The sequence below is a fragment of the Schistocerca americana genome, unplaced genomic scaffold (genome assembly GCF_021461395.2).
Source record: "Schistocerca americana isolate TAMUIC-IGC-003095 unplaced genomic scaffold, iqSchAmer2.1 HiC_scaffold_97, whole genome shotgun sequence".
Classification (NCBI taxonomy): Eukaryota; Metazoa; Arthropoda; class Insecta; order Orthoptera; family Acrididae; genus Schistocerca; species Schistocerca americana.
The window spans coordinates 180,001-190,000 of record NW_025726752.1 but is presented as its reverse complement, the minus strand read 5'-3'; the positions used below and the strand labels follow the sequence as shown (position 1 = coordinate 190,000).

The 10,000-nt window shown below is 55.1% G+C and overlaps 1 non-coding gene across 1 annotated transcript in view; it reads left to right on the top strand.

Annotated features, from left to right (window-relative positions):
• Positions 1-8,536: 8,536 nt before the first annotated feature.
• The window catches only part of LOC124592992, a 1,910-nt gene continuing 446 nt past the window's right edge, over positions 8,537-10,000 (top strand). Inside the window, exon 1 of the ribosomal RNA XR_006977743.1 lies at positions 8,537-10,000. This exon is cut by the window's right edge and continues 446 nt beyond it. This is a non-coding gene — a ribosomal RNA (small subunit ribosomal RNA).

Sequence of the window (10,000 nt, the reverse complement as noted above, 5' to 3'; positions counted from 1 at the left end):
CTCCATACTGACATCCTCTCCCGCCTCCCCATCACCCGTTTTGGTCCTCACGCCACCCTCACCCCTGCTCCCTCCCCATCTCCTACCCGCCAACCCCAACCCCCGCGTCGCCCGCCGACCCTCACCGCCGTGATCACTCGGCTTAGCCCGTCGATCACGGAGGAGGAGGTGCTGGCGGAGCTGAAGGCCCATCCCACCCTGGAGGTGCGGGCAGTCCGCCGCATTTTCAACGCGACCGGCCCCACCCGCCTTATGCGGGTTTTCTCTGAGGACGCCCCCTCCATTGACCGTCTCCTGAAGGAGGGTGCCCTCCTCTTCAATCAGCGGTTCAAAGTCGACCCCTCCCGTTCCCCCCCTCAATCCCTGCGCTGCCAGAGGTGTCTGCGCTACAATGCACATCCAACAGCCGAGTGCCGCGAGGCCCCCACCTGCCCGCATTGTCGGCAAGCGCACTTCCTCCGGCAGTGCCCCAACCTCCAATCCCCTCCCTCCTGTAATACCTGCAGCCTCCCCCACCCCACCTACTCCCAAAAATGTAAAGCCCGACCTCCTCCTACCACTCCTGAACTCACCGTCCCTGTCCGTCCCCTGGACGCCCCCACCCCTCCTGGCAATTCCCTTCGTCCCCCCCCCACTGCTGAGGACATCATCAGGTTCCTCACCATTGTCCTCCAAAACGTCCATCCCTTTCAGCGCCCCCACACCTTACAACAGATCTCCCTCGCCGCCCGTTCAATATTCCACCTTAAAATGTACGCCACCTTTTCCAATAACCAGGCCCATTTCACCTTCTCCCGCCTTGACACCCTCGTCTAAGTCCTTCCAATGGCGCGACAGCATCGTATCCTTTTCAACAATATCCGCTCCCTTCCCGCCAACAAGAACCTCTTCCTGCACACCCTTGCTACCCACCGTGTGGATGCCTTCCTCCTTAATGAAACCTTCCTCCAACCCCACCACTCCATCCACACCTCCCCCTATCTCCTCCACCGCTCCGATAATCCCCTCCCAGTTGCGCGTGGCGGAGTTGCCATTGGCCACCACCGCCAGATCCCCGTTCGGCTCCAGCCTCTCCTTCCCGACCCCACCGAACACCTGATCCTTAGTCTCTTCTTCCCCGGCCTTACCATTACCTGTGCCACCATCTATGTCCGCCCCAACGCCCCTCTTCCTTTCGACTTCCTCTCCCACATCGACCGTACCTTCTCCTCCTATGTGATCGCCGCCGACCTCAACATCCATAGTCGCTCCGCTGCCCAGTTACGGCGGTGGCATCGGTTCCTCTCCTCCCTTCAAGGCGACCTCATCCCCATCCCCCAGCACACCCGTCCCGAATCCAACTCCACTCCCGATGTTATCCTCTCCTCCCCCAACCTCCTTGGTCGCATTACGGTGGATGTCCTGGAGCCTATTGGTAGCGACCATCTCCCTGTCCTCCTCACCGTGTCAGACGGCCGTCGCCCCCGCCCCGACCCTCGTCATGACCCTCCCCCTAAGTACATCCATGACTATTCCCGTGCCAACTGGAATGCCTACCGGGATACCCTCTCCACTCAGGTCGATAGCCACCCTCTCGCCTACCGCCGTCCCGATGATGTCACCCATGCCGCCTCCTTTCTCCAGCAGACCTTGTCTGAGGCCGTGGAGGCCCACGTCCCTACTGTTGCCGTCCACCCCCACCGTCCTACCTTACCACCACAGGCCGTCCTCCTCCTCCGTGAATCCCGTCGTCTCTACCGTGCCTTCCTCCGCACGCGTGACCCGGACACCCTACGACGCCACCGGCAACTACAGCGACACATTCGAAATTTGCTCGCGGCCAAGAAACGCCGGGACTGGCGACAGACATGCACCCGTTTAAATGCTACCCTCCCTATAAACTCGTCCAAGTTCTGGACCGCCTTCCGTCGCCTTACCGGAACTAAACCCTCCCCCTACTATCCTCTTCTCCACGATGATCACCCCTTCCCTGACGCCCTTAGTAAGGCCAATCACTTTGCCTCCTACCTGTCCGATGTGTTTTCCATCCCTGATGATCCCCAGTTCGATTACTCCCTCTTCCCAGATATCCGCGATCGAACTGACACCTCTGTCCCTCCCCTCGCTCCTGGTTTCCAGTACTTGGACAACATTCCACACACGGACCTTAATGCCCCCATCACCACACAGGATCTCATCGATACACTCCGCACCAAACGCAACACCGCTCCTGGTCACGATCGTGTTACCTACCGTCACCTTCGTGAAGCTCCTGTCTCTTTTCTCTCCACCCTGGCCAGGCTCTACAATGTAGTCCTGTCCACCGGTTACTACCCCGACCTGTGGAAAACCTCCCGTATCCTCATGTTCCTCAAACCTGGCAAACCGCCGTCCGCCGTCTCCTCCTACCGTCCCATCAGCCTTACCTCGGTCTTCAGCAAGGTCCTGGAATCTATCCTCACCCGCCGCATCCACCAGCATCTCCGCCAGCACCGCCTCCTCCCCGTTACCCAGTGTGGCTTTCGGCCGTCCTTCTCTTCCGACGATCTTCTCCTTCACCTCACTCATCTCCTTTCCGAACAGCTCAATTCCCGTCGCTCCGCAATCTTCCTCTCTCTTGACCTCGAACGCGCATATGACCGCGTATGGCATTCCGGTCTCCTCTTCAAGCTCCAAACCTTCGCCCTTCCCATTAACTACGTTCGTCTGATCGGTTCCTTTCTCTCCCGCCGTCCTTCCTATGTCACCATCCATAACACCGATTCCTACACCTTTTTCCCCTCCGCCGGTGTGCCCCAAGGCTCCGTCCTATCCCCCCTTCTGTACTTGTTGTACACGGCGGACATGCCGCCGCCGTCACCCCCTGTCCACCTTCTCCAGTTTGCCGATGACACCGCCTTCCTCGCCCTTGCCCCCACCCTGCGACGCTCCCAACGCCTTCTCCAATCCCATCTTGACCGGTTCACCGCTTGGTGCAACCAGTGGTTGCTCAAGGTCAATCCTTCCAAAACCCAGGCGATCATTGTAGGCAACACCACTCCCTCCTTCCGCCTCCTTGATTTCTATCTCACCGTTTATGGCCGTCCCATCGCTCTCACCCCCACCCTTAAGTACCTTGGCGTCACCCTCGACCGTCGCCTCTCCTGGACTCCCCATCTCCAGACAATCCAAGCCAAGGCACGTTCCCGACTCCGTCTCCTCAAGCTCCTTTCCGGCCGAACGTGGGGTTTGGACCCCTCCACCATCCTCCACACCTATCAGTCCCTCATCCGCCCTATCCTCTGTTACGCCCATCCAGCCTGGATCTCCGCCCCCCCTTCCTATTATAAATCCCTCCAAATCCTTGAACGCCATGCTCTCCGCCTTGCCTATCGCATCCGTCTCCCTTCCCCCACGCGGATCCTGTATGACCTTATCCCCTTCCCCCACCTCCTCCTCTTCCTCGAAAGGCTACGAATCCTCTACACCTCCCGTAAACTCGATCCTCCTCACCCGCTCGTCTCCCCGATCCTCTCCCACCCCCGCCCGCTGCCGCGCCTGTACTCCCATGTCCCACCCGGTCTCCATCTCTCCACCCTCCTTACCCTCTCCCAAGGTGGTTTCCGCCAGCTCCCTCTCCCTGATGATGTCCTCGTCCCCTCCATCTACCCCTCCTATCAACTTTGACCCTGCCCCCCCTCCCTCCTGGTGTCCTTTCCCTGCGGCACCCTCCCTCCTTTCTCTTCCCTTCCCTTCTCTCTCCTTTTCCCCCATCCCCTCCCTCCACCCCTCTTCTTCCGGGCTTCCCCTCCCCCTTCCTCTCTCCCCCCTCTTTCCCCAGCCCGTGGCGTCCCTGCTCTCCCCTCTCGCTTTCCCTCTCCCCCTCCTCCTCCTTCTCCTCCTCCTCCTCCTCCTCTCTTGGCAGGTCCCCGGACTCGCACACGCATCGTGAACATTCGCGCGCCGGAGATCATCGCCCTCGGATTAGTGTCTGTGCCGTCGTGTCTGTGCCTCAGTGTTTTTCGCCGTCCACGCTCCTTCGTTCACGTGTGTCATCTACCTCGTCAGTGTTTGTGCCCAGTGCCGACGGTTTTTCTTGTTTGTTTCGTCACGTGTGAACGGCTTCATGTTTTTTAACTATTGTATCTCCTGTTTTTTAACCGCCATTCTGTTACTTGTCTGTCTCCCTTTCTTTTTTCTTGTACTGCTTATGGCTGAAGAGCGGAGTACACTGTTCCGCTGCCAGCCCACCTTGTATGGGGTGTCCAAATTACAATAAAGAAAAAAAAAAAAAAAAAAAAAAAAAAAAAAAAAAGAGTTATCTCCAATATGCGACATTCCCGCTGTCCCTATACATGAGCTGCGGGCTGTACCAGTTACGAGCTAGAGACGCGACCGCGTTGCTCTCTGTACGAATGCCGATGCTGAGCGGTCAGCTAGGAGGCGCTCCATCCATGTCGGTACCGGTGAGCGTTGCACTCGCAGTCGCAAGAACGTACGGCAAGTATATTACCTGGAAGAGTCAATGACAGTCCACGCCCCCCTGCGTGGGAAGAGTCTTTCTAGGCCATGACCCACCGGAAGGGCGCAGCGTCCCCCACCCCAGACATGTGACGTCACACCATCGGTATTGACGACTAGACTGATTCCTTATAATCATTTGCCATACACCGGTGGAAGCTGCCGAGACGAGTAACTACATAGCGGGCTCGCCGTGTCACTAATGTACAGAGATACAACAGTTTCGACTGGAACCGGATTAAACGTATACACGGCGCTGATTAGTAATAGATAGAGCCATCAGAATACAGATAATGTATACAACTGTCCGTATACATGCTGAAAGACTCTGCTCACAATCACAACCACACGTCAGCCACACACCCTTATCACGCACTACTCTCTGCCTGTAACACGCACACAGACAATATGTAAGCACCAGCATGGAACAACACCCAGTGCATCCTCTCCGCCACATTAGACAATCCACACTGTCATAACCAGACTGGGAGGTCCACTCAGAAAACAGAATATCCCACCCACCCGACAACCACCATTGCTCAGCCAAGCCACCAACACCCACACATGTCCTACACAGGGGTGCACCCAACATCACAATACTGCCTCCTCTCACAGCACACAAACAATGGCAGGAATGAAAGACACAGGTCTGCCACAAGCATGGAATGAGAGCGCCGCCTGTCATGAGCCAAAGGTGCATCCTGACGTGGCAAATCAGATGATGCCGCAGGCATCCACTTACTATAATCACAATCAACAAACCGGCCGCCCCGCCCCGCCCCCCATTAAACCTTTCCTTACAACAATGTGTACCTTAACCTAACCTATATCGTACCGTAACCTAACCTATATCGTACCGTAACCTAACCTATGTCGTACCGTAACCTAACCTATGTCGTACCGTAACCTAACCTATGTCGTACCGTAACCTAACCTATGTCGTACCGTAACCTAACCTATGTCGTACCGTAACCTAACCTATGTCGTACCGTAACCTAACCTATGTCGTACCTTAACCTAACCTATGTCGTACCTTAACCTAACCTATGTCGTACCTTAACCTAACCTATGTCGTACCTTAACCTAACCTATGTCGTACCTTAACCTAACCTATGTCGTACCTTAACCTAACCTATGTCGTACCTTAACCTAACCTATGTCGTACCTTAACCTAACCTATGTCGTACCTTAACCTAACCTATGTCGTACCTTAACCTAACCTATGTCGTACCTTAACCTAACCTATGTCGTACCTTAACCTAACCTATGTCGTACCTTAACCTAACCTATGTCGTACCTTAACCTAACCTATGTCGTACCTTAACCTAACCTATGTCGTACCTTAACCTAACCTATGTCGTACCTTAACCTAACCTATGTCGTACCTTAACCTAACCTATGTCGTACCTTAACCTAACCTATGTCGTACCTTAACCTAACCTATGTCGTACCTTAACCTAACCTATGTCGTACCTTAACCTAACCTATGTCGTACCTTAACCTAACCTATGTCGTACCTTAACCTAACCTATGTCGTACCTTAACCTAACCTATGTCGTACCTTAACCTAACCTATGTCGTACCTTAACCTAACCTATGTCGTACCTTAACCTAACCTGTATTGCGCCTTAACCTAACCTGTATTGCGCCTTAACCTAACCTGTATTGCGCCTTAACGTAACCTGTATTGCGCCTTAACGTAACCTGTATTGCGCCTTAACGTAACCTGTATTGCGCCTTAACGTAACCTGTATTGCGCCTTAACGTAACCTGTATTGCGCCTTAACGTAACCTGTATTGCGCCTTAACGTAACCTGTATTGCGCCTTAACGTAACCTGTATTGCGCCTTAACGTAACCTGTATTGCGCCTTAACGTAACCTGTATTGCGCCTTAACGTAACCTGCATTGCGCCTTAACGTAACCTGCATTGCGCCTTAACGTAACCTGTATTGCGCCTTAACGTAACCTGTATTGCGCCTTAACGTAACCTGTATTGCGCCTTAACGTAACCTGTATTGCGCCTTAACGTAACCTGTATTGCGCCTTAACGTAACCGATATTGCGCCTTAACGTAACCTATATTGCGCCGTAACGTAACCTATATTGCGCCGTAACGTAACCCACATTGCCCCTTAACGTAACCCACATTGCCCCTTAACGTAACCCACATTGCCCCTTAACGTAACCCAACACACGTTGGGCCTTAACCCAACACACGTTGGGCCTTAACCCAACACACGTTGGGCCTTAACCCAACACACGTTGGGCCTTAACCCAACACACGTTGGGCCTTAACCCAACACACGTTGGGCCTTAACCCAACACACGTTGGGCCTTAACCTGCTCTGTAATTGTCATACGACGCGTTAAATTAGTGTAGTGTTGCCTAACTGCAACCCCCGCAATATAGTTTGCTACTCGCACTGCCCGGTCCCCAGTGTATCGCTTCATGTTAAACACCTTGCAGCTATACACTGTAATGTGGATGGCAGCAGGACGTACATGCTCAATGCCCTTTGCAGTTGTTCATTGGCATTTGCAGTTGTTCATTGGCATTCGCATGTGCGAAGCACTTAGCCTACGCTGTGGTACGGCCTGTGTCAACTGTCCGCTGATGTTGTACGTCCAAATCACACACTGTACTGCACATTGGTCCTCATGTACTGAATGATACATCGTGGTACATGTGACCGTACAACGACTGCGCCAACAACGGCGAACCATGCGGTCCAAATGTTGTGCACTCAGCTACGTGTCGTCTCCCTATAAGAGCTGGATTGCAGTGTGGTATGCCCTGGATGGCGATCAGCATGAGCCGTCTGTTGATGTAGTGGCGCGTGTTGTCAGACGTAGTCGTCTCTTCTCACACACCGTGATAGCATGGTGCACTGCGTTCCACATCTGCGACATGCGACAGAGGCCGGTTGACAGTCGTTCGCGCAATGGACATCGCATACGTACGGGGGCCACCTTCCACGTGTTCGCGAAGCGTGCACATGTTGTTGCGTGTATGTGGGCAGACATAGTGTGTCGTGACACCTGACACAGGCATGCAACAATCGTTGAATTTGCAAATGGCGATGGACGCCTACGTTTGCTGGTGACGTTATGCAAATGAACAACTGGTAAACCGTTGTGGTGCGGTTGTTCTCGCTAGAGGTGAATCAGTGATGGCGACGATCGGTTGAGCTACCAACCGGTTGTTCCAGCGATACCCACCATGCCCACGAACGTGAATGGCATCTGGGTGTGAAGCGATACGCGGCGGTGGCTGGGTGGGACCGTCCCCGGCCGGTGAGGGGGGGCCTCCCGGCGTGCTGGCCGCGCGGTGCGTGGGCGCACGCGCTACAGCCGGCTGGTGGGGGCGGCCAGTGGCAGGCGCGCCGGCCGACGGAGGCGGCAGGCGGCGCAGCTGCGCGCCGGCGCACCCTGCACGCGGCGCCGTGCGGCCAAAGTAGGTCCTCGCGGGCCCGGTGCGAAGCGCGGTGGACATCTGCAGTGTGCTGGTCCGATTGAGGACTGTGTGCGCTGAGGATGCGCCGCCGCCCGGCGCTCGGCGCCGCGACGCCGTCTGCTGCTCGGTCGCCTCTGCGGTTCTCGCAGGTGGTTTGTATCGCAGCTGTGCGGACGTGTTGGCGCGTGCGCTGTGCTGGGAGAGTTCGCTTCGGCACCCAAGTGGGGCTTTTGTCCTTCTGTGGCGCTGGCGTTGGAGCTGCCGGTCACCGTAGGTGGCGCGTGTTGTCTCCCGCCGGCAATGCCACGACAGCACGCTCCCGGGCCTCTGTCGGCAGCGGCAAGCTCAGTTGGGAGCACGGGTGGTCGCACCTAAAGCGTCTACTCGCCAAACTCCGGGCGATTGCGCCTCTCTCGAACCCGACCAAGTACTTAGGACGGCGCTGCGCGCCGCCGGGACCTGAGAGGGTTTCGAGGTGTATTGTGCAGGGGAGCTCAGCCTCCTCCTGTTTGCAGAATAATTGAGCGGACGCTTGCGTGTTCGCGCGGGCCCCCGGGACACACTCCCGGGCGGCCGGCTGCTCAGCTCTAGTTGACGCAGCTCCCTGGTTGATCCTGCCAGTAGTCATATGCTTGTCTCAAAGATTAAGCCATGCATGTCTCAGTACAAGCCGCATTAAGGTGAAACCGCGAATGGCTCATTAAATCAGTTATGGTTCCTTAGATCGTACCCACGTTACTTGGATAACTGTGGTAATTCTAGAGCTAATACATGCAAACAGAGTCCCGACCAGAGATGGAAGGGACGCTTTTATTAGATCAAAACCAATCGGTCGGCTCGTCCGGTCCGTTTGCCTTGGTGACTCTGAATAACTTTGGGCTGATCGCACGGTCCTCGTACCGGCGACGCATCTTTCAAATGTCTGCCTTATCAACTGTCGATGGTAGGTTCTGCGCCTACCATGGTTGTAACGGGTAACGGGGAATCAGGGTTCGATTCCGGAGAGGGAGCCTGAGAAACGGCTACCACATCCAAGGAAGGCAGCAGGCGCGCAAATTACCCACTCCCGGCACGGGGAGGTAGTGACGAAAAATAACGATACGGGACTCATCCGAGGCCCCGTAATCGGAATGAGTACACTTTAAATCCTTTAACGAGTATCTATTGGAGGGCAAGTCTGGTGCCAGCAGCCGCGGTAATTCCAGCTCCAATAGCGTATATTAAAGTTGTTGCGGTTAAAAAGCTCGTAGTTGGATTTGTGTCCCACGCTGTTGGTTCACCGCCCGTCGGTGTTTAACTGGCATGTATCGTGGGACGTCCTGCCGGTGGGGCGAGCCGAAGGCGTGCGACGCGCCTCGTGCGTGCTCGTGCGTCCCGAGGCGGACCCCGTTGCAATCCTACCAGGGTGCTCTTGAGTGAGTGTCTCGGTGGGCCGGCACGTTTACTTTGAACAAATTAGAGTGCTTAAAGCAGGCAAGCCCGCCTGAATACTGTGTGCATGGAATAATGGAATAGGACCTCGGTTCTATTTTGTTGGTTTTCGGAACCCGAGGTAATGATTAATAGGGACAGGCGGGGGCATTCGTATTGCGACGTTAGAGGTGAAATTCTTGGATCGTCGCAAGACGAACAGAAGCGAAAGCATTTGCCAAGTATGTTTTCATTAATCAAGAACGAAAGTTAGAGGTTCGAAGGCGATCAGATACCGCCCTAGTTCTAACCATAAACGATGCCAGCCAGCGATCCGCCGCAGTTCCTCCGATGACTCGGCGGGCAGCCTCCGGGAAACCAAAGCTTTTGGGTTCCGGGGGAAGTATGGTTGCAAAGCTGAAACTTAAAGGAATTGACGGAAGGGCACCACCAGGAGTGGAGCCTGCGGCTTAATTTGACTCAACACGGGAAACCTCACCAGGCCCGGACACCGGAAGGATTGACAGATTGATAGCTCTTTCTTGATTCGGTGGGTGGTGGTGCATGGCCGTTCTTAGTTGGTGGAGCGATTTGTCTGGTTAATTCCGATAACGAACGAGACTCTAGCCTGCTAACTAGTCGCGTGACATCCTTC